The following is a 27,454-nucleotide window of genomic DNA, read 5'->3' as shown; positions in this document are numbered from 1 at the left end:
TTAAAAAAGTACTCCTCCAGTGAAAACTTTCTTATAATAGTCATTTCGACTTAAAAAAAATTAACACATTAGGTCGCAAGGACTTTTATTGCTAATATTCTACAATGAACAGGCAAAATAAAAAAAATAGCAACAAACTCACATTTTATTTCCATCAGTCACCATCACATTGTGTGCCCTTTTCAACTTGAAACATTTGGTGAAAAGGAATCTGTTTGCACAGAATGACTGATCAAACCAAGTATACTGTAGGTGCTTGATGCACCCTTGGCATGGCCAAACAGTTCAGTGCACCTTCCCACCTACTTTGTTTTCCCATCTCAATCAAAACAGAGGGGGGCGGAGATATAGAGAAAACAAGTGGTGGCAAGATGCTCAGAACTGTTTGACAAGCCAAGGTTGCACCGAGCACCTGTACTTGGTTTGCACAGTCGTTTTGTGCTGACACTCTTTTCAATACTCTACATGCGAACAAACCAACAATGGCAAATTGCTCTCATTGTCAAAACAATGCCCAAAAATCCAAACCCTCTTTTTATCATTGGAAAGAGGAGTATAGCACAGCAAGATTTTGCATACAAATAACAATATTTTATTAAATATAAAACTCACAATGTTAATAAGTTACAGACTAGGAGGTAGTGCCAGATCGTATAATGCATCAAGGTAGGGTAAACAAAGTAATAAATTCATAGTAATACTGAGAGACGACACAATTGCACAATGCCCATAAAAGCCACATTACAAATTTTTTCTTTTGTCATCAGAGCAACGGGCAAGAGTCACAATTAGTGTTGAGCATTCCGATACCGCGAATATTGGTCGATACTCGATATTTCAGTATCGGAGTTCCGATACTGAGTTCCGATACTTTTAGAATATCGAATACCGGAATCGGAAGTTCCCATAATGCCTGCACTCTGCAGTGTCTCTGAAGGATGACAAGCTGGATGGCAGCGCTCAGCTTACTGTACTTGTCATTTAGTGTTAAAGGATTTATTAAAAAAAATAATAGTGTTTTCATGCACCGTCTCTTTAAAAAAGCCGGCCGGCAATTCAGCAGCGGCATACACCGGTACCCGACAATTTACAACCGAAAGAATAGAGCATCACACATAGATTAGATAGAAACAGGTCAGTCACATATATAACAAGTACAGTGACCGTGTTGCTTACTGTACTTGTCATTTAGTGTAAAGGATTTATTAAAAAAAATAATAATGTTTTCATGCACCGTCTGTTTAAAAAAGCCGTCCGGGCAATTCAGCAGCGGTACCCGACAATTTAGAATAGAGCATCACACATAGATTAGATAGATAGAAACATGTCAGTGACATATATAAGAAGTACAGTGATAGTGTTGGTTACTGTACTTGTCATTTAGTGTTAAAATAAAGGATTTCTTAAAAAAATAAATTGGCGTGGGGTTCCCGGTAATTTTAGGCTCTAGCGGAGGTTAAGCAGACGGCTGGGACAGATGTTTGAAGCCTGGGAAGGGGGTAATACCCACGGAGCTTCCCAGGCTACTAATATCAGCCCCCAGCTGAATACCTAGCCTTTACTAGCTATTAAAACGGGGGACGCCCCGCAAAAAATGACGTGGGGTCCCCCCTATTTAAAAGCTAGCAAAGGCTAGGCAGACAGCTGGGGGCTGATATTAATAGCCCATGAAGGGTGCCATGAATATTGGCCCCCTCCCAGGCTAGAAATACCAGCCGTCAGCCGCCCCAGAAATGGCGCATCCATAGGATGCGCCAATTCTGGCACTTAGCCTCGCTCTTCCCACTGCCCTGTAGCGGTGGCAGTGGGGTAATAGGGCTGGGAGTGATGTCAGCTTATAATGCCAGCTGACATCAAGCCCAAGTTAGTAATGGAGAGGCATCTATAAGACACCCCCATTACTAACCCCATAGTCAAAGTAAAAAAAAAAAAAACACAAACACCCAGAATAAAGTCGTTTATTTGAAATAAACACACAATTTTTTAATGTTCTAAATTAAACCATACTTACCATCACGCCCATTCCAGCTGAAGCCAATGTCTTCTGCAATAAAAGTAAAATAATAAAGCAACATCATCCTTACCTTTCCATGGTTCCCACGACAGCTTCAGCTCCGCTACATTGACATGACAAGCTGGATCGCAACAGAAAGCTGCCATCCAGCTTGCCATGCCGCAGAGACTGAGAAGCGCAGGCATGCTTGCGCTCCTTAGTGTCTCGCTGTGACGGCATAAAGATGAGCCGAGTTCAAGTCCAATGAACTTAGCTCACCTCATGCACGTCACTGACAGCGTGGGAAAATCCTCCTGCTCAAGCGCTGAGCGCAGGAGAATTTTCCCACGCTGTCAGTGACGTGCATGAGGTGAGCTGAGTTCATTGGACATGAGCTCACCTCATGCACGTCACTGACAGCGTGGGAAAATTCTCCTGCGCTCAGCGCTTGAGCAGGAGAATTTTCCCACGCTGTCAGTGACGTGCATGAGGTGAGCTGAGTTCATTGGACATGAACTCAGCTCATCTGGAGGCCGTCACAGCCAGACACTGAGGAGCGCAAGCATGCCTGCGCTTCTCAGTCTCTGCGGCATGGCAAGCTGGATGGCAGCTTTCGGCTAGCCTTTGCTAGCTATTAAAATAGGGGGGACCCCACGTCATTTTTTGGGGGTGTCCCCCATTTTAATAGCTAGTAAAGGCTAGGTATTCAGCTGGGGGCTGATATTAGTAGCCTGGGAAGCTCCGTGGGTATTACCCCCTTCCCAGGCTTCAAACATCTGTCCCAGCCATCTGCTTAACCTCCGCTAGAGCCTAAAATTGCGGGGAACCCCACGCCAATTTTTTTTTTAAGAAATCCTTTATTTTAACACTAAATGACAAGTACAGTAATCAACGCTATCACTGTACTTCTTATATATGTGACTGACATGTTTCTATCTATCTAATCTATGTGTGATGCTCTATTCTTTCTATTCTAAATTGTCGGGTACCGCTGCTGAATTGCCGTCCGGCTTTTTTAAAGAGACGGTGCATGAAAACACTGTTATTTATTCGGTCGTCCATGACAGAACCACGTGAGAGAGAGGATCCGCCCATCAAGGACGGGAAACCTACAGGTTAAAAAGGGCAGCCCTCTCTTCCCGCCTCAGTTTAGGTTTCCTGTCCATGATGGGGGACCTTGCAGGCTTACCTGCAGAAGATGGACTCCTGTCCCAGAGAGGGCCACAGCAGGTGGTTGGAGCCGGTCCGTCCCGGTCCTCTGGAGACGCCACGGCAGGGCTCATGGGGACGCCTCCGTGAGCGTTGCGGCAGGCGCGACATCGCCTCACGGGAGGTAGATGTCCACCAGGTGTGGGGCCGCCAGCGGGCTTCCTCCCCCCCCCGCTACCGCTTGCAGGAGATCCAGGTCGCGCCGGCGGCGCACGTGACGGGCGCGACCTTCTGACGCGACTTCCGGTGCGCCGGGCAGGAAGCCCTGTCACGTCACCGGAAGGGGCGTGGCTCATTTGAATTTTTTGGCGCGAGCAGCTGAACGCCGGGGGATTGAGGACCTGGCGGCGAGTAGCCCACCTGGATCCTACCTGGACCTGGGGAGGAACGCCAAGGAGCAAGTAACGCCCTTCTGGGTAAAAAAAAAAAAAAAAAAAGGAAACACACACCCACACATGGTACCGGTCTGGTAACATACAGAGGTGCATCCCAGCCCATTCTTACATTGTAAGCTATGGAAGATTCACAGGAGCTGTCACCTAGGCAACAACATCTGCTGCAGGAACAGCCCTCTGGGGAGCCCTCACAACTAGTGGCACAGCGTCATTCCCGGCTAGGGTCTGGTCGTACAACTAGAAGAGCTACCACTAAGAGCAGGAAGGACGGTCCGGTGCGGCGTGATTCCTCGTCATGCATGCTAGATTCTTTTGCTTCTACAGTACCGAAGGTTCTGTGGGGTGAGTGGAATCTTCGTGAAAGTTCTACTAATGTTTCCTCCTTCTTTCTATCTATGACTTTCTTTTAGAGCAAGAAATGTTCCTCGAAGTCCAAGCACAGAGAGTGTGCCTTATGCAGCTGTCCACTCCCTGATTCATATAGCAAAAGGTTATGTCAGCTTTGTATCAGCAAAATGATATCGGAGGAGACCCCAGATTTTTCCCTACGCCTAAGAACTTTAATAAGGGAAGAAATAGGCAAAGCATTGCAAGGTTCAGAGTCTGGGCATATTCCTCAAGAAACCCAGCCGGGTTCAGACTCTGAGCTATCTGTCGCTTCCTCCTCCGCCTTCTCTTCCTCTGATAGTGAGCCAGATAGACAGTGCTTCCCCCTGAAGGAGGTCGATGCCCTAGTAAAAGCCGTCCGATCTACAATGGGGATAGTGGACTCGAGGGTAGAGAAGTCAGATGAGGATGTTATGTTTGGTGGTCTGGGGCTAAAGAAGAGAAGGGTCTTTCCAGTAAATTCAAGGGTGAAAGACCTCATTGATAAGGAGTGGAGAAAGCCTGACAAGAAGGGTAGTGTTCCTCCATCCTTTAAAAGGAAATATCCGTTTGAGGATGCTATGTGTTCCTCCTGGTTAAAAGCACCCAAGCTGGATGTTGCTGTTACTAAAGCAGCGAAAAGAACTTCCCTTCCGTTCGATGATATGGGTGCATTGAGAGATCCCCTAGACAGACGGGCTGATACTTTCCTGAAAGGGGCATGGGAGACAGCTGCGGGAGCACTGAGACCAACAGTAGCAGCTACCTGTACGTCCAGAGTCCTGATGGTGTGGCTTGAACAGCTAGACAGTCAGTTGAAGGATGGGACTTCTAGGAAAGACATTATTTCTTCCCTTCCACTGGTTCAGGGGGCGGCAGCTTTTCTTGCTGATGCATCTGTGGACTCGGTGAGGTTGGCAGCAAAGTCAGCAGCACTGTCAAATGCGGCTCGGCGAGCCTTGTGGATTAAAAGCTGGCCAGGGGATTTACAGACTAAGTCCAGACTGTGTACAATCCCGTGTGAAGGGGAATACCTCTTTGGTCAGACCATGGACAACTTATTGGAGAAAGCGGGGGACCCTAAGAAGGGGTTTCCATCAGTACCTCTACCCTCCTTTAAGAGATCGTTCCGGAAGAGGAAATTTTTCCGGAAGAGATATTTCAGGGAGCAAGACAAGTCTGATGAAAGAGGTCGAAAAGGTAGAGGTCTACTCTTTGGTCCGTCTCCAAAAATTGAGCAGAAGCCAGGGGATACACAATCAGCCCAGGTGGGAGGGAGATTGTCATTTTTTGTCCCAGCTTGGGAACAGATTTCTCATAGTAATTGGATTTTGAGCCTGATTAAGTATGGTCTTAAGTTTCAATTTAAAGCATTGCCTCACAAAAGGTTCATGGTTGTTCCCTCCAGTTCTTCCCCAGAACGCCAGGCTGCCCTCGTTTCGGAAGTACAAACCCTAATAAGAAAGCACGTCCTGATTGAGGTTCCGGAAGCTGAAAAGGGTCTTGGTTTCTACTCCCCGCTCTTCTTGATTCCGAAACCGGATGGAAGTTTCAGGACAATTATAAATCTGAAATCCCTGAATAATTTCCTTAAAATACACACCTTTAAAATGGAGTCTTTAAAATCCGTAATAAAGTTACTTTTTCCCCACTGCTATATGGTAGTGCTCGATCTCAAAGATGCGTATTACCATATCCCAATTCATAGTGATTACCAGAAATACTTGAGGCTGGCCATTGAAATAGACGGGGTGGTTAAACACTTCCAATACACTGCACTCCCCTTCGGTTTAGCTATAGCCCCACGGGTTTTTATTAAAGTAATGGCGGAAGTTATGGCCCATATAAGAGAAAGGGACATTCTAATTATCCCTTACTTGGATGATCTCCTGATAGTGGGGAATTCGTTGGTTCAATGCGAGACCCACCTGCAGGAGACCATGTCGGTCTTAAAGCGTTTGGGGTGGTTTCTAAATTTAGAAAAGTCTAGACTATCTCTACTCAAGGTACAACAATATCTAGGGGTCATATTAGATTCCAGGAAACAGCTATGTTGTCTGCCAGAACAGAAAATTGATAGAATCCGGGAGTTGGTAGAACAATGTATACGTAAACCTTCTATGTCACTCCGTAAGGCCATGTCACTATTGGGAACCTTCACCTCCACTTTTCCTGCGGATCGTTGGTCACAATTGCATTCAAGAGCCTTTCAGTGGGATGTGTTGTACAATAACGCTGCTTTAGAGGGGCATCTAGACCGTAAGTTTACGCTAGGTCCTCGTGTCATATGGTCCCTTCGTTGGTGGTTACGACAAGACAATCTTGCTAAAGGGGTTCCCTGGGAATGTAGTCCAACTGCAGTCTTGTCCACTGATGCAAGTGCTACAGGTTGGGGAGCTCACTTTGAAGGGAAATTAGTGCAGGGAACCTGGTCAAGCAGTGAGCAACAGTTGTCATCAAATGTTAAGGAGCTTCTGGCGGTGCAGCATGCGTTCAACGAGTGCCTTATATATTTTCAGGACCAGCATGTCCGTGTACTCTCGGACAATCAAGTCACGGTAGCTTACATAAACCACCAAGGGGGAACCCGCTCAAGAAACTTGATGAGGGTAGCGAACGCACTTCTGCTGAAAGCCGAAGATCACTGTCTTTCTCTTTCGGCTACTCATCTAAAAGGCAAGGAAAACATCACAGTGGATTTCCTCAGCCGTACTTCTGTAAAAGAAGGAGAGTGGTCCCTAAATATACAAATATTCTCCAGAATCATAGAAATGTGGGGCCTTCCGATTGTGGACTTATTCGCAACAAGAGCCAATCGGAAAGTGGAAAATTGTTGTTCCTTAGACCCCAGGGAAGGACCCCTGGCGGTGGACGCCTTTATGGTTCCCTGGAGATTTCCTCTGGCATATGCCTTCCCTCCCATGATCCTGCTCCCAGCGGTGATAAGAAAGATCAGGGCAGACCGGGCCAGAGTGATACTCGTATGTCCCTTTTGGCCCAAAAGACCGTGGTTCCCTTGTCTCCGGAAGATGTCCATATCAGATCCCTGGGGTCTTCCGGAGATTCCGGACCTCCTCACTCAAGGGCCACTTTCCCATCCTCCAACCCCGAGTCTACATTTGACGGCGTGGAATTTGAGAGGGTGTTATTGACCAACAAAGGATTCCCTGCAAATGTAGTGAATACTCTCCTGGCTAGCAGAAAACCTGTTACCACCCGTATTTATGCCAGGAACTGGAGGAAGTTTCTGTCCTTTGCAGAAGTTAAGGTGGAGGAGGGGCCCCCTATTGGGAAAATTCTGGAATTTCTGCAGCAAGGCTTAGAATTAGGTCTCACTACCAGTACCTTGAAAGTACAGGTGTCGGTGTTGGGAGCTTTATTTTCTTCCAATATTGCAGATAACTTTTGGATAGGCCGTTTTATAAAAGCTTCCTTTAGGTGTAGACCCATTACCAAAGCAAAGATGTCTCCCTGGGATTTGAATTTTGTCTTAGATGCCTTGACCAGTCCTCCTTTTGAGCCACTAGATTTAGTCTCCCCCAAAATTATTTTCCTAAAGACGGTCCTGTTAGTAGCCCTAACTTCAGCCAGGAGAGTCAGTGAACTACAGGCCCTTTCAATATGCCCTCCATTCACGCAAATTCTGGATGATAGGATTATATTAAAACCTGATCCAGCCTTTCTTCCTAAAGTGGCCACTTGATTCCATAGAACCCAGGAAATAGTTCTCCCAACTTTTTGCTTTCCGCCCAAAAATCAAAAAGCGGAGAGACTTCACACTTTAGACGTTAGGAGGTGCGTACTAAGGTACTTAGAAGTATCACATGGCTTTAGAAAGGATAAGTCCCTATTTATTTGCTATCAGGGGGATAGGAAGGGTTGTAAGGCCTCAAAGGCTACAATCGCTAGATGGATCAAGGAGGCCATTTGCCTCGCATACTCCTCAGGGGATAAAGAGATACCGGGGGGATTGAGGGCGCATTCTACCAGAGTGGTGTCAACCTCCTGGGCGGAGAATACAGGGCTTTCCATTGAGGAGATTTGTAAGGCTGCCACTTGGTCTTCTCCCTCTACTTTCTATAATCACTATAGATTGGATCTGGGTGGCTCTGCAGATCTCACTTTCGGGAGAAGGGTGCTTCAAGCTGTGGTCCCTCCCTAATTTCCTTCGTCTCTGTAATTCTCTCACGTGGTGCTGTCATGGACGACCGAATAAAGCCTTAGTTACTTACCGGTAACGGGATTTTTTGGAGCCCATGACAGCACCTTTATATTCCCTCCCTTCACTGGTGTTGTGCACTCCTGTAGATTTGATTTCTTTTTGTGCACCCTTGTGGGAAATTGATGAAAAGTAATGTACTTAATGTGATTATGTTTTGTTATAACTAACCTTGGCGGTACTCTCATGCTCTGTTAACTAAACTGAGGCGGGAAGAGAGGGCCGCCCTTTTTAACCTGTAGGTTTCCTGTCCTTGATGGGCGGATCCTCTCTCTCACGTGGTGCTGTCATGGGCTCCGAAAAATCCCGTTACCGGTAAGTAACTAAGGCTTTTTTTAAAAAAAATCCTTTACACTAAATGACAAGTACAGTAACCAACACTGTCACTGTACTTCTTATATATGTGACTGACATGTTTCTATCTATCTATCTAATCTATGTGTGATGCTCTATTCTTTCTGTTGTAAATTGTCGGGTACCGGTGTATGCCGCTGATGAATTGCCGGCTTTTCATGTAATACATTATTCTTAGTTGTTTTCCTTCATGTAGAATTAACCTACAAGGAAAGAAAGGGTTTATTTTTATTCCGATATTTGTGTCCCATTGACTTGCATTGGTTTCCGGTATCTGAATCGGCAATATCCGATACTTTTTGGGTATCGGTCCGATCCGATATTTCCCGATATCGGAAGGTATCGCTCAGCACTAGTCACAATACGTGCCTTAAATGCCCCAAAGTGTTAATAGAAAAGCCCACCCTCCCCTATGGCCGCATAAGAGATGAAGGGAAACAGGCACATCAAAGAGTAATAAAGGTCACAGCTTATAGCTCATTCAAACCCATATATCAAATAAGAGTGGCAAGAGGAGAGGTAACCTACCAAGGAAGCACAGCCAGTCACACGGGGAGCATGGAGGTGAGGAAAAGGGGTTGCTCAATGCACGTTTTGCAGCATCCCATGCCGCTTTCTCAAGGGCAGAGAGTGTTTTATCATGTAGTTGGCCACCACCCCTTGAGAACACATGGATAGGTGAAACATGTCAACGTATCAGTGCATTAAGGTTTTGTTTTTAATGGTCTATGGGGATTCAATAATTGAACTAGTGTGCTGCAGGCACATGTTCTATTTACAAAAATAGCAGTTTCCAACTAATATGAACAAGTTGCTAAAGTCAGTAGCACAGATGGTGTATTCAAAATTCATATTGATCCTTGAACTTCACAGTGACTGTATTTAGGACATTTTCATTTTAAGAATAAAAATTATATTTTATTATATTTAAAATTTGAGCAGATAAAAAAATCTGTTTTTGTTCAGGTGCCCCTGTGGCACATAGAATTGAAAATGTATAAATGAAAGAAGTACCACCTATCACCTATTAGAGACAGTTTATTGGTTATAATTTTGATTGTATAGCCCTTTATGGCTTAATACATGGCTGCACAAGCAGGAAAACACTTCTTTATTGGAGCAGTCCCTCATTTATTTCTTACTTGAAAGAGTACTTACTAATAATGATAGATTTAATATGACAAATAATAATGGGCTACAGAATAATACACCTTTAAATGTGTTTCCTCCTTTATTCACAGGAAAAAACTAATCCCAAAACTGAATTCCATATGACCAATTTAGTGACCAGTACTTTACAGATTTTCTTTGCTGGGGTGGAGACCACCAGCACAACCCTGACATATTCTCTACTTCTTCTTATGAAATATCCCCAAATCCTTGGTAGGTAAACCCTTTTAACCTTTTCATTGTACATATATAGCCTAGATATTAACACAGGAAAGGGAGTGATTGTATTTGCATGACTTACAGCTGCATTATATCCAAGTAAAGTGAAGTCCATGCCGTCTGAGACTGGAAATGGGCAAATTGTACACTTAGGGCCGCCATCAGGGCATTACTGCCCATACAGCTGTATGGGGCCCGGTGAACAGCAGAAAAAAGGGAGGGCCCAGCCGGCGGGCCCACGGCAGCCTGCCCGGGCACTACCTCTCTCTGCTTCTACTCACTGGACCCGGGGACGCACAGTTCAGATTATAATATACATGCCTGCACCCAGCGGCCAGAAATATGTACTATACCTTTAAACTGCCATCGGGTGTGGGGTGCATCATGGTCCTGACGCAGTGACGACGCCGGTCATGTGATACGTGTAATGTGCCCCAGCGAGGTAGTTGTGGGCGATCTGTGACCCCTGCTCGCTCTGTGCGTCCTTCATCTGATGTGCTGTGGTGTATGTGGTGCTATCCACTTACTTCAGACCATCTGGTCGCTTCTGACCCCAGGCAATTCTCTTCTGGAACCAGGGCAGCAATAAATTAAGCGGACACGAGGTTCTTAACCATACCTGTGACTTTACTTGGGGAAGAGGAATATGTACAGTATTTACAGGCAGATATAATGGATACGGCCCAACGGGTTGTCAACTTTCCCACAGTTACTGGAAACAACTTCAGCCCTGGTTCCCGCTTTAAGTGAAGCATCTCTGTTGCTTTATTCTCTAGCCCTAGAGAATCTTCCTCACCAGTGACAATATGTCTGGATCCTAGTTCTCCCCATGTCCTAGCCTTGAGTCCTGACTTCTGCTGCAGCCTGCAGACAGAATGTGCCCCCCGGGCTCTCAATACCTCTGATCAGTTTCTCCGGCCTGCTAAGGGGACTCTTGTGTAGGGAATCTTCGCTCTGGTGATCCGACTGTCTGGGGTACGGGGCTCATGTCTACCCTAGCAGCCACTATATTCAGGCTGCCCAAGCAGTCCCCAGTCCAAACTCCCACTGACTCATCACTTCCTGCTTCTAGAAACTAAGCAGAGATTTTCTTTATGTGCCCATCCTCTATGGGCTGTCCTTATACACAATTAATCCCCTTCACTGTCTGTAGTACAGACAGACTCAACCTGTCATCAGGTTGACTCAACCTGTCATCTGCACCCGGGACTTGTGGCTGGTTACCAATACTACAGCCCACAAGGAAACATATTAACAACAAGGCATTTACTCACATCTTATGCCTAACCAAAGCACTGGGTTCACCTTTACTCTACTGGGCTGGATTATCACAGCCAACCCATTAACTGTACCTAACTGCAGCCCAGAGAGATCTAACTACCGGGAACATACTCTTTTAACTCTTTCAGTGCCATAGGGAAGCTACGTTCTTCCCCACTACTACCTATGCACGCTCACTTTCATATTGGAGCAGGGCAGCATGCGTGAAACACGTGCAAGGACGTCAGACCGCGGTGTGATCTGGTGGACTGAGGCCCAGGGACAAGGAGTCAGAACAGCCACCGGCAGCAGCGTGTGTATTTAGGAGGCTGCCTGCAGGGGGGAGTGTGAGGGGGGACCGCTCCCTGCAATAGGGCTTCCTTGTGATGGTGCTGCCTTGCTCTGCGGTGGGGCTGCCTTGCCCTGCGTGTGGGCTGCCTTGCCATGCAAGGGCCCTGTGAGGCGGGCTGCCTGGCCCTGTAAGGCGGACTGCCTGGCCCTGCGAGGGGGGCTGCTGCGCCCTTTGAGGGGGTGCCGCGCCCTGGGATGGGGCTGCCTTGCCCTGCAATGGGGCTACCTCGCTCTGCGAGTGGGCTGCCTGGTCCTGCAAAGGTCACTGTGAAGGGGCTGCCTGGCTCTGTGAAGGGGCTGCCTGGCTCTGTGAAGAGGCTGCCTGGCCCTGTGAGGGGGCTGCCGCGCCCTGTGGACAAGGACCGCCAACAACTGTCGACGATTGTCAAGAAGGAGCCAACCAGAAGGTAGGAACATGAATGGTTGACAAATAGGGTGTCCGCCCCACCCCCCCGCTTTTTTTTTTTTTTACTCTTGACTGCTATATTTTTTGTTACATTAACACAGCTTGAGTTGTGTTTTGGGGTGTATTTATATTCTAGAATTTGATTTTTAACCACTTAATGACCAGAGCATTTTGCGTTTTCCTTTTGTGCTCTCCTTCCCAGAGCCATAAATTTTTTTATTTATTGTTCAATATAGCCATGTGAGGGCTTTTTTTTTTGGCGGGAAAAGTTGTACTTTTGAACGACACCATTGGTTTTACCATATTGTGTACTGGAAAACTGGATAAGAATCCAAGTGCGGTAAAATTGCAAAAAAAGTGCAATTTCACAGTTGTTTTTTTTTTTTTTTAACCACGTTCACTAAATGCTAAAGCTGATCAGCCATTAATATTCTCCAGGTCATTATGAGTTTGTAGATACCAGACATGTATAGTTTTTTTTTTTATTTAAGTGGTGAAAAAAAATCCAAAGTTTGGTTAAAAAAAAAAATCCATTTTCCGAAACCTATAGCGTCTCCATTTTTTGTGATCTGGGCCAGGGAGAAGGCCTATTTTTTGACTGTGGAAGGTTCGAGGGGTGGAGGCGGAGCTGGGGTAGAGAATGGGCAGAGTCTCAAGGGGGCCCGAAATTCCTAGTGGCAGCCCTGTGTACACTGGCTGACTCTGTGAATGCAGAAGATGATGGTCCTTATGATATGGACATCTCTGGCAGCTAGAAACTGTGCTAGATGACTCCTCACTCTAATAAGGACCTGAATTAGGAAGCGAATAAAAGTTTTGAAAGTGGATCCCACAGCATTTTTAAGGACTCTGACAAAAGATCAGTTATTTAGTGCACGTTAACACCTGCTAAAAGCAGTCATTAAATGACCACCAATCGGCTAACATTAAATGGCTCTTTTTACTGGCCAATGAATGTTTGTATGCACACAAAACAATAGTTAATATAATTGTTCTGTGCAAATAAAATAACATATTATCGAAAACACATCCTCTGTTTACACTGAACCATGTGCTGCTGAGAACCATGCTTTCTATGCTTTCGTAAAAAATATATCACTCGACGAATGAGATTTTTTGCTTTATCAGGTGATTGCTTGCCTAACCATTTTATGGTAAGCTTTTTTTGCATAGAGTAATCCAAACATTAATGGCAAACCTTTTTGGCATCCATTAGGCTAGTAGTACACAGGCAAGAGGTATCTCTTAAAATATAACCTTTAATAAATCTCTCAAAGTGTATAATAAATAGTGTTGAGCCACCCCCGTAGTGTTCGGGTTCGGTTCGGTTCGTCGAACACCGGGATGTTCGAGGAACTGTTCGTCGAACTGTTCGTCGAACACCTTAGAACACCGTTAAAACCAATGGCAGGCAAACAAAAACACATAGAAACACATAGAAAACACCTGCAAAGGTGTCCAAAAGCTGACAAACTGCTCAGAAGACACTCTCTTTAAAAAAGCCGGCCGGCAAATTCAGCAGCGGCATACACCGGTACCCGACAATTTAGACAAGAAGGAATAGAGCATCACACATAGATTAGATAGATAGAAACATGTCAGTCACACATATAAGAAGCACAGTGACAGTGTTGGTTACTGCACTTGTCATTTAGTGTAAAGGATTTATTAAAAAAAATATTAGTGTTTTCATGCACCGTCTCTTTAAAAAAGCCGGCCGGCAATTCAGCATCTGTACCCGACAATTTAGAACAGAAAGAATAGAGCTTCACACATAGATTAGATAGATAGAAACATGTCAGTCACATATATAATAAGTACAGTGATAGTGTTGCTTACTGTACTTGTCATTTAGTGTAAAGGATTTATTTAAAAAAATAATAGTGTTTTCATGCACTGTCTCTTTAAAAAAGCCGGCCGGCAATTCAGCAGCGGTACCCGACAATTTAGAACAGAAAGATAGAGCATCACACATAGATTAGATAGATAGAAACATGTCAGTCACATATATATGAAGTACAGTGATAGTGTTGGTTACTGTACTTGTCATTTAGTATTAAAATAAAGGATTTATTATTAAAAAAATTGGCGTGGGGTTCCCCTTAATTTTAGGCTCTAGCGGAGGTTAAGCAGACGGCTGGGGCAGATGTTTGAAGCCTGGGAAGGGGGTAATACCCACGGAGCTTCCCAGGCTACTAATATCAGCCCCCAGCTGAATACATAGCCTTTACTAGCTATTAAAATGGGGGACCCCCCCAAAAAATGACGTGGGGTCCCCCCTAATTTAATAGCTAGCAAAGGCTAGGCAGACAGCTGGGGGCTGATATTAATAGCCCAGGAAGGGAGCCATGAATATTGGCCCCCTCCCAGGCTAGAAACACCAGCCGTCAGCCGCCCCAGAAATGGCGCATTCATAGGATGCGCCAATTCTGGCACTTAGCCTCGCTCTTCCACGCTGCCCTGGTGCGGTGGCAGGGGGTAATAGGGTTGGGGTTGATGTCAGCTTATAATGCCAGCTGACATCAAGCCCAGGTTAGTAATGGAGAGGCGTCTATAAGACACCCCCATTACTAACCCCATAGTCAAAGTTAAAAAAAACACAAACACCCAGAATAAAGTCCTTTAATTGAAATAAAGACACAATCCTTTATTGTTCTAAATTAAACCATACTTACCATCACGCCCATTCCAGCTGAAGCCAACGATCTCCTGCAATAAAAGAAAAATAATAAAGCAACCTCATCCTTACCTTTCCATGGTTCCCACGACAGCTTCAGCTCTGCTACATCGAGATGACAGGCTGGACCGCAGCAGAACGCTGCCATCCAGCCTGTCATCCCGCAGACACTGAGAAGCGCAGGCTTGCTTGCGCTGCTCAGCGTCTCTCTGTGACGACATCCAGAGGAGCCGAGTTCATGTCCAATGAACTCGGCTCACCTCATGCACGTCACTGACAGCGTGGGAAAATTCTCACGCTGAAGCGCTGATTGCAGGAGAATTTTCCCACGCTGTCAGTGACATGCAGGAGGTGAGCTGAGTTCATTGGACATGAGCTCACCTCATGCACATCACTGACAGCGTGGGAGAATTCTCCTGCACTCAGCACTTCAGCGTGAGAATTTTCCCACGCTGTCAGTGACGTGCATGAGGTGAGCCGAGTTCATTGGACATGACCTCGGCTCATCTGGATGCCGTCACAGCGAGACAGTGAGGAGCGCAAGCATGCCTGCGCTTCTCATTGTCTGCGGGATGACAGACTGGATGGCAGCGTTCTGCTGCGGTCCAGCCAGTCATCTCGATGTAGCAGAGCTGAAGCTGTCGTGGGAACCATGGAAAGGTAAGGATGAGGTTGGTTTATTATTTTTCTTTTATTGCAGGAGATCGTTGGCTTCAGCTGGAATGGGTGTGATGGTAACTATGGTTTAATTTAGAACAATAAAGAATTGTGTCTTTATTTCAATTAAAGGACTTTATTCTGGGTGTTGTGTTTTTTTTAAATACTTTACTAGAAATTCATGGCGGTCATGTCTAATACTGGCATGACCCCATGAATTTTGGGCTTGGGGCCAGCTGATAATACCAAGCTGGCCCTAACCCCTTTATTACCCAGTGAGCCACCGCACCAGGGCCCTGGATGAGTTGGGTACAGCGCCAGAAGATGGCGCTTCTATGAACGCGCCATTTTCCGGGGTGGCTGCGGACTGCAATTTGTAGCGGGGGGGGGCCCAGAAAGCTTGGGCCTCCCTGCGCTGCAGATTCCAGCCCCCAGCTGCCTAGTTGTACCTGGCTGGACACAAAAATAGGGCGAAGCCCCACGTACTTTTTTTTTTAATTATTTCATGAAATTCATGAAATAATTAAGAAAAAAAGGCCTTCCCTATATTGTTGTGTCCGGCCAGGTACAAATAGGCAGCTGGTGGTTGGGGGCAGCCCGTTCCTGCCTGCTGTACCTGGCTGGACACAAATATAGTGCGAAGCCCCACTTCAATTTTTTTTAATTATTTCATGAAATTCATGAAATAATTAAGAAAAAAAGGGCTTCCCTATATTGTTGTGTCCGGCCAGGTACAAATAGGCAGCTGGTGGATGGGGGCAGCCCGTTCTTGCCTGCTGTACCTGGCTGGACACAAATATAGTGCGAAGCCCCACTTCAATTTTTTTAAATTATTTCAGGAAATTCATGAAATAATTTAAAAAAAATTGACGTGGGGCTTCGCACTATATTTGTGTCCAGCCAGGTACAGCAGGCAGGAACGGGCTGCCCCCAACCACCAGCTGCCTATTTGTACCTGGCCGGACACAACAATATAGGGAAGCCCTTTTTTTCTTAATTATTTCATGAAATAATTTAAAGAAAATTGACGTGGGGCTTCGCCCTGTTTTTGTGTCCAGCCAGGTACAACTAGGCAGCTGGGGGCTGGAATCCGCAGCGCAGGGAGGCCCAAGCTTTCTGGGCCACCCCGGCTGCAAATTGCAGTCCGCAGCCACCCCGGAAAATGGCGCGTTCATAGAAGCGCCATCTTCTGGCGCTGTACCCAACTCATCCAGGGCCCTGATGCGGTGGCTCACTGGGTAATAAAGGGGTTAGGGCCAGCTTGGCATTATCAGCTGGCCCTAAGCCCGAAATTCATGGGGTCACGCCAATATTAGACATGACCACCATGAATTTCTAGTAAAGTATTTAAAAAAAACACAACACCCAGAAAAAAGTCCTTTAATTGAAATAAACACACAATTCTTTATTGTTCTAAATTAAACCATACTTACCATCACGCCCATTCCAGCTGAAGCCAACGTTCTCCTGAAATAAAAGAAAAATAATAAAGCAACATCATCCTTACCTTTCCATGGTTCCCATGACAGCTTCAGCTCTGCTACATCGAGATGACAGGCTGGACCGCAGCAGAACGCTGCCATCCAGCCTGTCATCCCGCAGACACTGAGAAGCGCAGGCTTGCTTGCGCTCCACAGTGTCTCTCTGTGAGGGCATCCAGATGAGCCGAGTTAATGTCCAATGAACTCGGCTCACCTCATGCACGTCACTGACAGCGTGGGAAAATTCTCCTGCACTCAGCGCTTCAGCGTGGGAGAATTCTCACACTGAAGCGCTGAGTGCAGGAGAATTCTCCCACGCTGTCAGTGACGTGCAGGAGGTGAGCTGAGTTCATTGGACATGAGCTCACCTTATGCACGTCACTGACAGCGTGGGAGAATTCTCCTGCACTCACCGCTTCAGCGTGAGAATTTTCCCACGCTGTCAGTGACGTGCATGAGGTGAGCCGAGTTCATTGGACATGAACTCGGCTCATCTGGATGTCGTCACAGAGAGACGCTGAGCAGCGCAAGCAAGCCTGCGCTTCTCAGTGTCTGCGGGATGAGAGGCTGGATGGCAGCGTTCTGCTGCGGTCCAGCCTGTCATCTCGATGTAGCAGAGCTGAAGCTGTCGTGGGAACCATGGAAAGGTAAGGATGAGGTTGCTTTATTATTTTTCTTTTATTGCAGGAGATCGTTGGCTTCAGCTGGAATGGGCGTGACGGTAAGTATGGTTTAATTTAGAACAATAAAGGATTGTGTCTTTATTTCAATTAAAGGACTTTATTCTGGGTGTTTGTGTTTTTTTTAACTTTGACTATGGGGTTAGTAATGGGGGTGTCTTATAGACGCCTCTCCATTACTAACCTGGGCTTGATGTCAGCTGGCATTATAAGCTGACATCAACCCCAACCCTATTACCCCCTGCCACCGCACCAGGGCAGCGTGGAAGAGCGAGGCTAAGTGCCAGAATTGGCGCATCCTATGAATGCGCCATTTCTGGGGCGGCTGACGGCTGGTGTTTCTAGCCTGGGAGGGGGCCAATATTCATGGCTCCCTTCCTGGGCTATTAATATCAGCCCCCAGCTGTCTGCCTAGCCTTTGATAGCTATTAAATTAGGGGGGACCCCACGTCATTTTTTTTGGGGGGTCCCCCATTTTAATAGCTAGTAAAGGCTATGTATTCAGCTGGGGGCTGATATTAGTAGCCTGGGAAGCTCCGTGGGTATTACCCCCTTCCCAGGCTTCAAACATCTGCCCCAGCCGTCTGCTTAACCTCCGCTAGAGCCTAAAATTAAGGGGAACCCCACGCCAATTTTTTTAATAATAAATCCTTTATTTTAATACTAAATGACAAGTACAGTAACCAACACTATCACTGTACTTCATATATATGTGACTGACATGTTTCTATCTATCTAATCTATGTGTGAAGCTCTATTCTGTCTGTTATAAATTGTCGGGTACCGCGTCTGAATTGCCGGCCGGCTTTTTTAAAGAGACGGTGCATGAAAACACTATTATTTTTTTTGATAAATCCTTTACGCTAAATGATAAGTACAGTAAGCAGCACTTTCACTGTACTTCGTATATATGTGGCTGACATGTTTATATCTATCTAATCTATGTGTGAAGCTCTATTCTTTCGGTTCTAAATTGTCGGGTACAGGTGTATGCCGCTGCTGAATTGCCGGCTTTTCATGTTTCACTGTTGGCACTGTTCCCATCGATTTGGGCAATCACTGTAATGCCACAACCACCATGGCTGTGGCATTACAGTGAGTGGCAGACAATCCCTGCATGATTGGTGCTCTAAATAGCGCCAGACATGCAGGACACGCTTTTGGTGCACGAACAGTTATCGAACATAACCTCGAACAGCCGAATTTTTTGCAAATCGTTCGGGTTCGTCGAACAACTCGAACACCGCCCAAAACAGCTCGAATTTGAGATTGGCGAACAGTTCTAGTCGAACACCGCTCATCTCTAATAATAAATACCTCCAATATCTGATACCAGTCCTTAATTACATCTTATTCATATCAAAATTGACAAATACAACCTCTAACAATATATCAGACAAGAGGCAGAAGATGTCAAAAACAGCCAAATAAATCTAAGACATATAGTGTCTGAACAGCCCTCTTGGAATGCAACCATATGATCTAGAAAAAGGCCAATGAATTCAAACCAATCCTGGTCAGTAAATGAGAAAAACATAGTGTTATCAAAACATTAGTGATATGTGTAGATCTCATCCATTTTTTGCATGTGGGCATCGTTCAGGTTTCTTCATCCCATTCAATCGATTGGTTCCTCAGAAGAAAAACTACTCTGTCGTGCCCCTGGTGTTAACTCCCGCCCTAATAAGGGCAGTACCCAAATATGTCCTAAAATTGTCACCCAGAAAAAAGTCCCTCCCAACGCGTTTCTTCCTCCTTATCGGGGATTCATCAAGGGAGTGTATTTGGTAATTTTGGGGAGCACCAGCAATACAAGAGAGCAAAAAAAAAGTGACTCTGTGCCATAAAGTGCCAAGTGACTTAAAAAAATGAACCTCACAATGGTGAGTGTCCATCTCAGTGGTACAGAATGCTGCTACCACTTTCCTCAAATGAAAAATTGGGGGATGCTCACACATCAACCTTCTCTGTTTAAATAGATTCATTTTTCCTCCATTTCTTAGCTTTCTATGTAATTTCCTGGGTGGGGCTTATTTTCTAATTTAAATTCCTTGCCATAATTCAGAATTTCCTTATCATAAAGTGTAGACTTTCGCTTCCTCCAGATTAAGTTTGGTAATAAATGTCTCAATCAAATAGATTTGAGCGCAATACATTTACTTCATATACTCCCATAGTGATGTCATGTGACTTATAGCTGAGTCAAAAAACTATGTTTTGGTTCCCCATGTGGCTTTTCTTATCCTTTTATATATCCGAGGCTTATAGCCTCTTAATGTGTATCATAGGCTATTAGCCTCCTCTTTTTCTCTTTCCATCACCCGGGACGTCTGTTAATCACGTTATTTCCAGGTGCCTGGAACGCATATCACTTACATTTCTTCCGGCCGCCCGGGACGCATCTTGTTCGCGTCATTACCGGGCGTCTGGAACGCAAACTCCTACATCATTTCCGGGCGCCTGGAACGCATGTTGTCCACGTCATCTCCCGGCGCCCAGAACGCAAATTTCTCGCGTTCTCTGGGTATATTTGGGTATATTCTTCCCTTTATTTCTAGATGTCTGTCACACATATCTCACACACCCTTTGCCGAAAAGGGTTTTTAAGACCTGAATCTCACATAGATTTTTTCATTAAGTTTTCACTATTGCACGCCACTCTCCTGTTTGCTAGGGCAACCTCAGCCTTGCTCTCATGGTCACTTCCTCTTATTTTCACAGGTCATGGGGGCCGATTACCGTTCTATTTTCCATTACAGAAATCTATTTTCTCCATATATAAAAATAAATGTATGTCCTTTATATACATATTACCATTTTTACTCATCGTTCTAACCATCACTTAATTCCCGAGGTTATTTAGGCAAGTTTTGGTATCTGAGCACCGGAGGCTCTTATTGCCCATCTTTACATTGGGGGCATATAAACCTTAAGCCTTCTTTATAAGAGGGCATACATTGTCGTTTTTTAAAAAACATCTGATTTTCGACGGGCCCCTATAGAGGAGTCCTCTAGAGCATGATCATATCAACATAATGCATATCGCATATAGATAGGGGCAAAAACATAATAGTTAGATGAAAGAGCTAGAACTAAGCTGCTCATTTAGTCCCCCAGGAGTCATGGTGCCTAGGCGGATTTATTTGGCTGTTTTTGACATCTTCTGCCTCTTGTCTGATATATTGTTAAAAGGTTGAGTTTGTCAATTTTGATATGAATAAGATGTAATTAAGGACTGGTATCTGATATTGGAGGTATTTATTATACACTCTTTTTAGAGATTTATTAAAGGTTATATTTTAAGAGATACCTCTTGGCTGTTATACGTTGTTAATACTGAAGGAATTCGTCTGCTGTATGTTAAGAAGATTATAGCTATTCTATTGTGTTTATTTTGTTGTCTGATGGCGGGATTCCTAGAGGTGGGTCTGCATACAGAGCAGTTGTCTGAAGTGAAGGAAGTATTCTTTGAAAAAACATTTACGTAAAATAAATATACTCCTACTTTCAATGCGGCTTTTAAGGAACTGACTAAAACATAAAAAAGAACAAATCTTCTCGTGGTGGGAAATTCAAATTATAGAAAATTATGTTAAAAATGGTATAGTCCCAAGAGGTTTAAGGAATACATTACTTCCAGGACAGAGGAGTAGAAATACTCAATTGTTATCAAAATAGGAGCAAGAAGCTACCAGTAGTTTGATACGGTTTATGCAGTTGCTCCTTGATGAGGAGAAACAGAATTTACAAAGGCTTAATGAGAAATTGAAGGAACAAATAGAGGTTACAAAACAATTTCAGGGTGAATCGGATTTCAAGAATAAGGAAACCCTCTTACAAAATACAATAGAGAGGTTTCAATATCATCTAAAAGGAGCGCAAGCATAAACAGTATCAAAGGGACTTACAAGAATTTAAAGAAAATAAAGCTTATCGGCTCTTGGAGGAGAGACCAGAACGAAAAGATACTGCTACTGATCTCTCATCCACGGAAACTGATTTTTCTGATAGCGAAGGTACGAACAAACCCTTTAGGGGTAGACAGAGAGGAAGGGGCAGAGGTAGATATAGAGGTGACAGGAACAATAGACCATCACCAAATGTTTTTTTTTTAGAGAGGAATTATTACCTCAGGAACCGGAATACCTAGAGAAATCCTCAGTTATAAATCTATCTGATCGTCCTCTCACACAAATAGAAATGAATGTATTAAGCAAGGGTTTGTCATATGTACCAACGAGTGACTTCAATCAATTTGATTGGGTCAAGGACCATAATTTAAGGTGGCAAAAAATTTTCATGCAGAAAGATAAACAACTATGTTCTAGTTTGAATATTCCACCTAATTTGTTATCTGATGTTCAAGAATTAGCCGGTTTAAATGAGTACTCCGATGGGTCAGACGGCACAGGACCTCATACATTGTTGAAAAATAAAAGCACAAAAATGCCTCCACCCACTGGGGACTTGTCAGCAATAAACGTTTTTGTAAATATGGTAACAAAAGATTTAACAGATTTACAGACTAAAACTTATAAACTAAATTGTTCTAAAGAAGAGATTCAGGCACCCAAGACCCTAGAAAGTGATGACAAAATAGTGATTAAAAAATCAGGAATAGAACAATTGGAGAAAGAGTGGTTAAAAGTAGTGTTGAGCAAGCACTAAAATGCTCGAAGCTCGGGCCAAGCTCACTGTGAAACTCGGGGGCTCGACCCGAGCAACGAGTCCAATGTTAGTCTATGGGAGACCCGAGCATTTTTGCGGCGGCACCCCCGGAAGTCTGTGGAAAGCCTAAAAAGTGGCCAAAACGATAGTGACCGTGCTCAAAAGACATGGGGACAGCATGGGCATCGCCCCAGGAAGCATTTCTGACCCCCAGGTCACTGCTGTCAACAACGTGGTCAGAGGTAATAAGCTACTTTTACGGGCTCACAATAAAACGTTCAATAACGAAACTGAAACGGTTTTCCTGTGAAATATGTTAAGGAACTTCCATTCCAGGGTAAAGACTTGTGTATAAGTAAAATAAATAACCAAAAACAAAAATACTCTTCCACACCTTGTGCTATGTTCACAAGTAGCATTTTTTATGTGTTTTTGCACTTTTGTATTGCTTTCACCGGTGACAAATGCATTCACGGAGAAATGTCATTTTAACATTTTACAGTCTTATCTGGCCGTGTGCTGTGTGACACATGCATACAGTGCTGAAAAGACATGGAAAATGCATGGGGAAGACCCCAGGAAGCATCTCTGACACCCAGGTCACTGCCTAAAAGTGTGCCCATCAGAAGTGATCCTTGCCGTATCAGAAGATGCAGACTTGCAACGATCCCCATGCAAGTCCTTGTCCCAGGGCAGTGTTCAGTTGTACCTCCCCCATTCCTTGCAATGCAAGCGCAAGTATGCAGCCTGCCACCCACCCACCCCAAGGCTGCAATACCATACTGCTTGCTTGCTTGCACTTGAAATTGGGCCTTTTAGGCATGTGGAGGCAGACGCCGGCCACCATGTCATGGCTGCGTCGGTGGCCTGGTATCCAAACTCAGTCCCCAACCGCCCGGCGGTCGGGTGTCCACGCTTGGTCCCCAGCCGCCAGGGGGCGGCCGGGTGTCCATACTCGGTCCCCAGCCGCCCGGCGGCCGGGTGTCCACGCTCGGTCCCCAGCCGCCAGGGGGCGGCCGGGTGTCCTTACTCTGTCCCCAGCCCCCCCCCGCGGCCGGGTGCCCACAAATGGTTCCCAGCCGCTCCTGTTTGAAGGACAGCCTAACCACAAACACGTGGATAAGTGAATGTGGCCAGGGATGGTCCATCTGACTGACGCCTTCACACCGGGTTAATATTGTGGAAGCCGGGACACAGTTGGACACTGGGATGCAACACGTCCTCCAGACATAGAGGATTGCTGGTCCTGGGTCAATCAGGCTTCAACACAAAGTTCAGAAGGTAGACAGCAGCAGTGGTCGGCCTCCTACACAACGAGTAAATTATTCATGATCATGAGGCCATCCATCTCCTTAGCTTTCTGTTCCTTGGAATGCAAGCACATGTATGTAGTAGCAGCTAGGCCTGAGGTGGTCAGCGTTTTGGCGAATATCCTACCTCCTCCAAGGATTGCTGGATTTTTTCCTGCTACTATCCCAGTTCTATGACTCCCGTTAAAACAAAGCTTCAGGTGATGAATGATGGAGGAGGTGGTGGCAAAAGAGAAAGAGCAGGAGGAACAGGGATCATTCACATCACTATCAGGTCAGTCAACCACACATGTCATGTAGGATATGTTTCTGTACCAAAAGGAGCTGTTCAGCTACACAGTTATAGGGCATGCAGTGAGTGCAATGCCTACCAAATTTTCGAGGCACTCCAATACCCCTTGGAAGTGACATGGAGGTCAGAGGGCCTTAACTAAACCATTTTTTCCATTTATAGCAACTGGGTCTCCTGTACACTGTTGGCCTAAGCAGTAATTGGAAGGCTTTCCAAAAATTGAGGAACTGCAATGCCCCTTGAAACAGACGTGGATTACAGCATACTAAAAACCTTCTACTCATTATTGGGGAATGGACTCCCTTAGTGTTCGCCTATGCATTGAAAATCAAAAGCTGACTAAAATTAGGAGGAAATGCAATGCCCGTTGGAAGAGTCGTGGAGGTAAGAGGTAATTAAAAACAACATTTCAATGCCCCGTGGAATAGCTGTGGAGTTCAGAGTGGTTTAACAAGACTGTTTTAATGCCCCGTGGAAGAGCGGTGGAGGTCACAGTAGCTTAACAAGACGGTTTTAATGCCCCTTGGAAGAGACGTGGAGGTCGCAGTAGCTTAACAAGATGGTTTTAATGCCCCTTTTAAGGGTGGTGGAGGTCACAGTAGCTTAACAAGATGGTTTAAATGCCCCTTGGAAGAGACGTGGAGGACACAGTGGAATAAAAAGACCATATCAATGCCCCTTGGAAGAGACGTGGAGGTCAGAGTGGTTTAACAAGAAGGTTTTAATGCCCTTTGGATGAGTGGTGGAGGTCACAGTAGCTAAAAAAGATGGTTTTAATGCCCCTTGGAAGAGACGTGGAGGACACAGTGGAATAAAAAGACCATATCAATGCCCCTTGGAAGAGACGTGGAGGTCAGAGTGGTTTAACAAGAAGGTTTTAATGCCCTTTGGATGAGTGGTGGAGGTCACAGTAGCTAAAAAAGATGGTTTTAATGCCCCTTACAAGAGCCATGCAGTACAGCATATTAAAAACATTATTCCCATTATTGGGGAGTGGGTCTCCCATAGTCTTTGCCTATGCCTTCCAAGCAAAAGCTGCCAAAAATTAGGACGGAGGAACTTGCAATGCTGGCAACACGGACCACGGTCACCCTGGTGGTATAGTGGTGGTGGAGGCTGAGGATAAGGAGAAGAACATAAAACAGCCGAAATGAGTAAGCGTATACCCATGTGTGGGTGTGAAGCGGTGCATGGCAATACACCTCCCGAAATAACACAGTGGATTTGACTTTGTTACTCTGCTGTCATTTGGTGGTGATGAGAAGTCTGGCCCAATCCAGCCCTTGTTCATTTTGATAATGGTCAGCTTGTCACCATTTTCTCACTGCTGCAGCTGCGTGTTAGACGGCACCGCTGTTGCTGTGTGCGCTATACTTTGTTAATTTCATGCCAATTTTCGCACAAATCTACAGATAGCTTGGGAGTAGGGAATAGTGGTGATTGCAGTCCTTTTGAGGACTAGGTTACATAATTTCCTACGACTTTTATCAGGCAGGTCTGTGCTCTTAAATAGATAGGTTGGGAGTAAAGACTAATTGTAATTGCAGTCCTTTTGAGGGCTAGGTTACATCAGTTCCTATCACTTTTTGCCAGGCGGGTCTGTTTTAGTGCTGTGCAAGTTTTTTCACAGCATTTGGCTAAATCTAGCAAAGCAAATCCTTTTTGGCCTCTTGCAGTGTGTGTTAGTCAGTGGAGTAGCCTATCTGTGTTGCAAGCTACACCACCTGTGTATAGAATACCAATTTTTTTACTGCACCTAGTGAAGTAAAACCCTTTGGGCATAGCATCATTCTATTCGTCCATCTATACTAACCTCCACCAGGTTGCAAATTCAAAATAATTTTTATCTGCATCTAGCTCTGAAAAAATATTTGGGCTTGGGCTTGTAGCAGTGTGTGCGACTTGTTCTATTAGTCCATCTATACTAAGCTCCACCAGCTTTCAAATTACTAATAATTTTTAGCTGCATCCTGCCTGTAAACTAATTTTGGGCATATTAGCTGTGTGTGGTACTCATTCTATTAGGCCATCTATGCTAAGCTCCACCAGCTTTCAAATTACTAATAATTTTTAGCTGCATCTTGCCTGGAAAATAATTTTGGGCATATTAGCTGTGTGTGGTACTCATTCTATTAGGCCATCTATACTAAGCTCCACCAGCTTTCAAATTACTAATAATTTTTAGCTGCATCTTGCCTGGAAAGTTTTTTTTCTTCCCAATAGTGGTAGCAATAGAAATATAGGGCGCGCTCCTGGCTAACAAAAATATACGCTTCATAACAAAAAACACCAGCCTAGCGCACTGCATTAATAAGATGGCATCATCGTCTCTCCTGTCTACACCGGCTAGCATTCCTGTGCCTAAAACACAATGCATCGGTCCGCGCTAGCCACGATGCTGAGGGGTCTAAAGCTGCTGCTAACGCTTTATCACAATTCAATTGGCAGATTTTCACAGAGCTCCTCCCCAACGCCCACCCATCAGGCAACAGTTGCCCACCCTCCCTATGGGATCTAGTGTCAAATAGTTGATGCCATTAATCAGAGCGTCAGTTGCTCCGTCGATGTGGCAAGCATACGGTAAGGCATGGGAAGAGTGGACACGACTAGTAGCTGGCAGACGGGTTGACCAATGTGAACAAGCCAGATTATTAGTCGCCATAGAATTTCTCCACCAGCTAATGATGAGGGGGATATCAGGGGCGTCAGCACAGCGGTGTCTGACCGGAGTAGCATTTCACTGCCAACTACCGAATTGAGGAGATGTGACAAAGAGATTCATCATCAGACAATCAATAAAAGGGTGGAAAAGGGGTCAGCCAAGTCAGGAGTGTAGACGTCCCGTCCCGTGTCACTAAAACTGATTTCTCACATCATATCCCAAACACCATTAACATTACACTCACAATTTGAAGCAACACTACTGTCTACTGCATTTGCGATCACCTTCTTCGGGGTGCTATGCATAAGCGAATTAGTCCCTCAATCCAAAATTACCACCAGTGGAGGCTTATTACACCAGGGCGTAGTCATAGCCAATAATGCAATACGTCTACGCATACGCAAATCGAAAATGGTTCCAGCGGGCAGGGGCACTTGGGTACTTCTACAACCCACAAATGGTACACCGAGTCGGGTAACAATAGTAAAAACATATCTAACCATCAGATCACAAAGTAATTTCTTCCTATCACACATTGATGGAACGCCATTATCAAGATACCAGTTCCAAGCTATATTTAATAAATGCATAACATCGGCAGGGAACCACCCCAAAGATTACGGGACACACTCATTCCGCATAGGTGCGGCCACGGAAGCAGCAAGAGCAGGTCTGTCAGAAACGGAAGTTCAGAGGAAAGGGAGATGGCGATCCACGTGTTTGGCGAGATACATAAGACCGGACTTGTTATCCTAACGTGGTTTGTTTCTTTTACAGGTGACGCTAAGCCAACAGTGTGGGTGATAGGCCACTCGCATATATATTGGGCAGAAAAAAGGGTGAAAGTCCACCCAGGTGGGAGGAAATTAGAGTTTCATAACACATATTTCAACTGGAGAGGTATTAGAGGCCTGCAATGGCCACAGGTACTAATGGAGGTAATCAAGGTAGGGAGAGAGGCAAGAGGTCCGGTCATCTTAGTTATACAGGCCCGGGGAAACGACCTAGGTCATCACAAGAGCGCATAACTAATGGCAATAATGAAACTAGACACTGAGCGCTTCAGAGAATTTTTCACAAAGCTA

General features: G+C 45.2%; 1 pseudogene; it reads left to right on the top strand.

Moving 5' to 3' along the window:
* LOC141155005 (cytochrome P450 2B4-like) overlaps positions 1-27,454 on the top strand; it is a 248,373-nt pseudogene that overhangs the window by 192,497 nt on the left and 28,422 nt on the right.

This window comes from Phyllobates terribilis, unplaced genomic scaffold (genome assembly GCF_046119375.1).
Source record: "Phyllobates terribilis strain yellow unplaced genomic scaffold, ASM4611937v1 Scaffold_7__3_contigs__length_470593459, whole genome shotgun sequence".
In the NCBI taxonomy this organism is placed as follows: Eukaryota; Metazoa; Chordata; class Amphibia; order Anura; family Dendrobatidae; genus Phyllobates; species Phyllobates terribilis.
The sequence above is the reverse complement of the archived record's forward strand: the minus strand, read 5'-3'. Positions and strand labels throughout refer to the sequence as shown.